This window comes from Helicoverpa zea, chromosome 13, assembly GCF_022581195.2.
Source record: "Helicoverpa zea isolate HzStark_Cry1AcR chromosome 13, ilHelZeax1.1, whole genome shotgun sequence".
Taxonomy (NCBI): domain Eukaryota; kingdom Metazoa; phylum Arthropoda; class Insecta; order Lepidoptera; family Noctuidae; genus Helicoverpa; species Helicoverpa zea.
In genome coordinates this window covers 11,439,316-11,445,323 of record NC_061464.1, presented here as the reverse complement: position 1 = coordinate 11,445,323, position 6,008 = coordinate 11,439,316, and positions in this window count along the sequence as shown.

Below are 6,008 nucleotides of genomic sequence, written 5' to 3'. Positions count from 1 at the left end.
GTTGTTGTAAGTTTAAAGTAGGTATATATAATTATTGCTTTGTACATGTTAACTAGTATATAGGTATATAAATAAGTATCAAAAGTTTATGCATAAAGAGGCAAGCAATACGTTGAGATAATAAGTCATTAAAAAACTGTATTTTATCGCCAAATATCACACAATAAGACCACCCATTGTGAACGCGGTTCTACCAAAACTTTAATACTTATAAGGGCAAACAAAACCTGTAAGCTGTTATAAGGTTTTCAATAGTTATAAACTTCTTACATTATCATTATGTACATGATACTTTGCCTTTTTATATAAAACTTATATTTCCATTTTGATATAAAAACTGTATTTCACATAGCAATAACCCTGCCATATAAACTCAAGTTAAACAAGTCAGTTCAACTCACTAACTGGTGGACTGATTCCCAATCATAACATTGAACCATAGATATTATTGACTTAACCGGCTCTTTGATTACAAATAGCAGTCGTTTACCTGGAAATTTCCGGATATATCCGGGAATAACCGGTAATATTGGCATCTGTTCTGCTCCAATGACTATGATGATTTTCAAAGCTGTGGAAGTGGTGATTTGGAAAGCTCGTTGTACTGTGGGTTCCGGCTGTCATTTGTTGCCAGTTGAAGCCAGAAAGTTTAATACTCGTCTTTCCAAGGTTTATCAGGTTGCCCGGGTATCAGTATGTATATTTCCATGCACCCAACTGAAAGTCTAACTAGACTGAAAGGTGATCCCTATGCCTTTAGGCGAAGGCTGGGCAAATTATGATGATGTCTATCTAAATATGGCTAAGAATGATCCTATTTGAAGTATCTTGAGACCTATTGAGATACTAGATAAAACAGTTTTAGAACCGGTTCAGAAGCTTAAAAACTATCTTGTCTTCTTCTCCCTTTGAATACAAATATTTAAGGTTACATGACTCTTAAAGCAGACCAAATCTACCGCTATCTTCAAGAGCATCTATCTAGACATTTAAACTCTGTCATTTAGCAACTAGCAACTAATTAAAATGTGGACCAAAACAGGCATCAAACTTAAACCAAAACATACCACAACCTACCTACTTATGAGACCCGTTGCACAAAACCACAGGCCCCCATAGATATAATACTTAAACACGAGAACATTATGGCATAAAATAAAAGTGGCCCACTGATTTACCGTGTGAATAAAAGAGATTCAACATTTAATTATGCCCCGCAAATGATTTATGGCCAAACTCCTTATTAACGGCACAGTTACGTGAGAGACATACAGACAGACAGAATTGGCAGTGCCGCATGATAATGTATAATTGACTTTAAAGACCGTTAGGCATAAAAAATACAGTTTAAAAAATAAAACCTATATTGTGAAATAGCCTTTTTTAACAAAATAAATAAGCTAAAATGATGACCAAAAACAGTAAAATCTATGAAGTGGGTTATCCACTTCATAGATTTTACTGTTTAGAAATATATAATTAAATTATATAATTAAGTTATTTGGCGATAAAACTGTGTGTACCTCGATACTGTGACCATTTATACCCTACTACGTAATAAGTGTTCTTTATACCTATGCTTAGATAAGCGAGTTTAAAATAACTAGTTGAGGAGTAAGAATTTCTACTAACGAAGCAGTTTTTAGAATATTTTTGTGATAACAACTGTGTCATTATACTTTTAAATTAATATTTTTTACCCTAGTGCCAAGAAAAAAAATTACAATGTAAAGTTAAAAACAACCCTTCTTCAACTTTGCTCTTCATAATTTTTGGACCCCACAAAACATTTTTTAAATATTTAAATCGCTCCCCGTTCTACGCATCTGTATGTCACGGCAACGCATTACATATTATTATAAGTTATTATGTCACCCTTCAGATTTATGGCTAAAGAAATTAAATATTTACAATTTGTTGAAGAATTAATCTTATTGGTACGACGTTAATCTAATACTATAATGAGTTATTACATTTTTTCAAAAGATCCAAAATTACGCCAAGTTTTTAATATTTTATTTCTTCAATTAAATTAAGTGCTGTTAATTGCTAATTTCTATTACAGCAAAGAGATTAATGAATTGTATTTAATTAATACAAAAATAATGTAAATGTAAAACGATTATTTTTACTAACCCTCAGGCTTTTAAACTGTTTTTCTTTTACTCATTTGTTTTAAAAATGTTTACATAATTTTTTTAAACTTTTTTATGACATACATATAGTTGTTTAGTTTACCTAATAGTAATTATTTTTAGTTGTGAACTTCAAGATCCTAAGTTTGTAAAATTAATCATTTCTAGCAAATAAACGTTGGAGTATACCATATGGTTTATTCTTAGTTATATTAAAGGTTACGATCCTAAATAATTATTCAGTTAAAAATGGGCTTAAAAATAAAAACTATTTTAGCCGCAGTGCGCACTTTTGAACTTTTCTGGACGCTGCCATGCCCCCAACCAGATGTTGCCATTCACAAAATATAGCAAGGGGAGTCAGTTTTTATCCTAATGTTATTTTTATAAACAATTTAATTTCTATTACTTGAATTTATATCTTTTTAGGTAGACATAAATTTTAATTGACCTTTCAAATACGAATTGTTAAGACATAAAGTTATTTATGTTTTTTAATAGGCTTGTAGTGATATATTTTGAAGATTTTTACAACTAATGAGTAATTACTTACTGAAATTACTGAATGTTTAAGTGTCTGCCACCAGGCTGTACTTCATGAACCCTGGCTGTTAAAGAATATGCTAGGGGGTTTTTAACATGATTTTTATGGTCGTCCTAAATATAATGGGGCACTAAGGGTAGGTGCGCGAGTTTGACTCGCACTTGGCCGGTTTTTTTCTAATGAGCTTTCTAAAATTACTAATTCAAGCATTTCTTTATTATTATTATCCATTAAACACTCAACAATATTAGGATAGATAAACGATGGTGATAGATACCAGGCTCCCGGTCTACAAGGCGCTTACAAACAATAGCACCGCTTTGTGCCGCTAGTTATCCATGTTACACGCAATAATATATTCATGTTGGTACAGTCAAGTACAGATGATCAGCGGCGGCCCTAGCCATTGCGAGGCTACGTGCGGCAGGTCTATGCGAGGCCCTTTGTCCTACGTGAAAAGTATGTGTTGCGAGAGTAAGCTGGTGTTTTGATTTAGCTAAACGTCATGTTTGAGGAGAAATGGTCAAGTTAAACAAATTAATAAAATTTTATTTTTACTACAGTTTATATTTAAAGAATCACAAAATTAACAAATATTAAAAAACTTTTTTACAAAAAAATTAAACCGACTTCCAAAAACACTACAAAGCAAAAAAAAACTAATTTTAGGTGCATCGGCCTAGAAGTCTGTGTCTAATGGATGTTACTAAGTTAATTTTGTCACCGACTTCTAGGCCGATGCACCTAAAATTAATTTTTCTTTTTTTTGCTTTGTCCATAAGTCGAAAGTTCTCATCAATACAAAGAATATAAGCCCAAACACGAGGTAGTTTACATATTCAGTTGTCGAGTTCCCTCGACCCTCTCTGGTCTCCATCATCAGGTCAGCTCCAAACCTTCACTATTGAATAGTGCTTTCAGGCATACACCTGAGTGTAAAGTTTTTACCCCATGTTTGCCTACAACTTTAGAAGGTTGTCCTCGATTTCTCAGGGTTTCCATCATCAGATCCTTGACCTGATGACTATGAGACCAACTGGCAGTTATTCCGCGTCGAACAAAAAAAGAATCACGTAAATCGGTCTATAAACCTCGGAGTAATCGATGTACATACATAGGAAAAAAAAAACATACCGGCCGAATCGAGAACCTCCTCCTTTTTGGGAAGTCGGTTAAAAATGATCTGATGCTTGCGACTTTTCTTAAGACTAAAATCTTTAATTAAAGCAGAATAATCGAATGAATGAGCAACGTCATTTTCGATCGAAAGAATAGCAAGGGCTGAAAGTCGATCTTGTGTCATCGAATTCCAACATGTTTTAATAATTTTAAGCCTCGAAAAACTGCTTTTTCGATATTATTATTTTATTATTCGAATTCTCAAGACTATTTCAGTAGTGGGATAAATTTCAGTTAAATTCTTTTCTAATATATATTTCAGCACCGAGATAATATTTAGCTCTTCGTATAACTGATTCAGGGCCGTCTCTAGCTCATGTAGCGCCCGGGTGCAATCATGACCGTGCAATCACTTTCATATGAAAACTATGAGTTATTTTCTTGTAAATAAAAGGAGTTAAGGCGGCGCTACCTTCCAGGTTTGGCTAAAAAAGGATGAAAAAAAGAAAACAAGTGGAAAGTAAAGCACCCGCGAGCGTAGCGAGCGCAAAAAATTTTAAGGTTTGGGTCACCAAAGCACCTAAACTTGTATAACAAACAACAGTGCAAGGGGAAGTCGCGAGCGTAGCGAGCGCGAAAATTTTTGAGTTTTGGGACATAAAAGTACTCTAATCAATTTAGAAGGAAAGGTACTGTCAAGTGAACAGCCGCGAGCGTAGCGAGCGCGAATTTTTTTAAATTGTTTATTTAAGGACTCTCAAATTAAACTCGGAATTAAGCAAAAATACAAAAAAACCGTGACTGGATCGAGAGCCAGTTGTGGGTTGTAGCGCGAGGCCCCCCCAAGCGCGAGGCCCTGTGCGAGGGCACAGTTCGCACACCCCTAGGGCCGCCACTGCAGATGATAATGCGGAACTTTGAGTTATAGGAATTAGATAGAATGTGCCACTTGTAATAAATCATCATCTTCCGAACCTTTTCACAACTGTGTTGGCTTCCAGTCTAAGGAGCGACGGCCTATCTGACCTCCTCAACCCAGTTACCCAGGCAACTTAATATCTTTGTAAGATTACCACCTTTATACATGTGGAATGACCGAGTATTGAGATCTGACCAGGATGAACTTAAATCAACGAAATTAAAATATAGTTATATTTTTTTAATTAAGAGCGGATTTATATACTTAGCCACGTAATTCTCTAATAGCCATATACAAATCTGTGCTTGCCCGTACCAATTTACTAGTGGACTGTACCAGTATCGATGAGTACAACAATTTATTATGCAAATTGAGCCGGCCGGCCACAGGCTTGCTGATCTGTGCATAAAAACAACCTGATACTGAATATATTAGTTAATTTGTATTGTTTTACTAGCAGTTTTAACTTGGTTTACCTAGTTTTCTAAGGATTGGTTAAGGGCAGTATTTTAAAATGATATTCCCGAAACCTGTCAGTTCTACGTGCCACCCATGCACATGTAAACATGCAACGATAATATATAATTTAAAAGAATTATCGACCATTTTTTGACCATTTTATTAATGTTAATTTTTATTTATTCTTTAAAGAGAACAAAATACATTACTGTTATTTTTGGCAGTAAGGTAAATAAATAATAATAATAAAAGTACCCCAAACAGAATTTGATGAACTTAAGCATGAATTTTAGTTGGATACTCCGAAAACAGCTGCTGCACAGTCTACCCAGGTGTCATGAAACAGGTAAAAGGACTGCGCAAATATAATTTTAAATCTTATACTTGGCTTGCTATGAATATGACATTGTCATTGTAGTCACAAGCTCTCCGTCTACAAGTGACATTTTATGACTACAACAATAAATAATGACACATTACTTGTCAAGACAACCTGTTCGCGACAGACGCATCCGTGCGCCGCGAGTGCAAAATCATAATGCCTGAGTGTTCGTGTATGCGCGTAACTATTTATACTCTAACAATTTTGTGATGAGGGTAATGAGCAAAAAGTGCCGTGAGCCGCGCCAAGGTATGTTTTTCACGTGCACCCTCCTTCTAAATTGTTATAGAATTGTGTTCAGATTTTGATAGTGATTTAATTTGTAAATTATAGCGTTTTTTGATACCAAATTGTAATAGTCTTGTAGCGGTAACCTTAACCTACATAATTTTGTATAATAAACCTAATAGTTCTGCCGTTTAAGGCCTGATTTACCTATGTAAACATTTC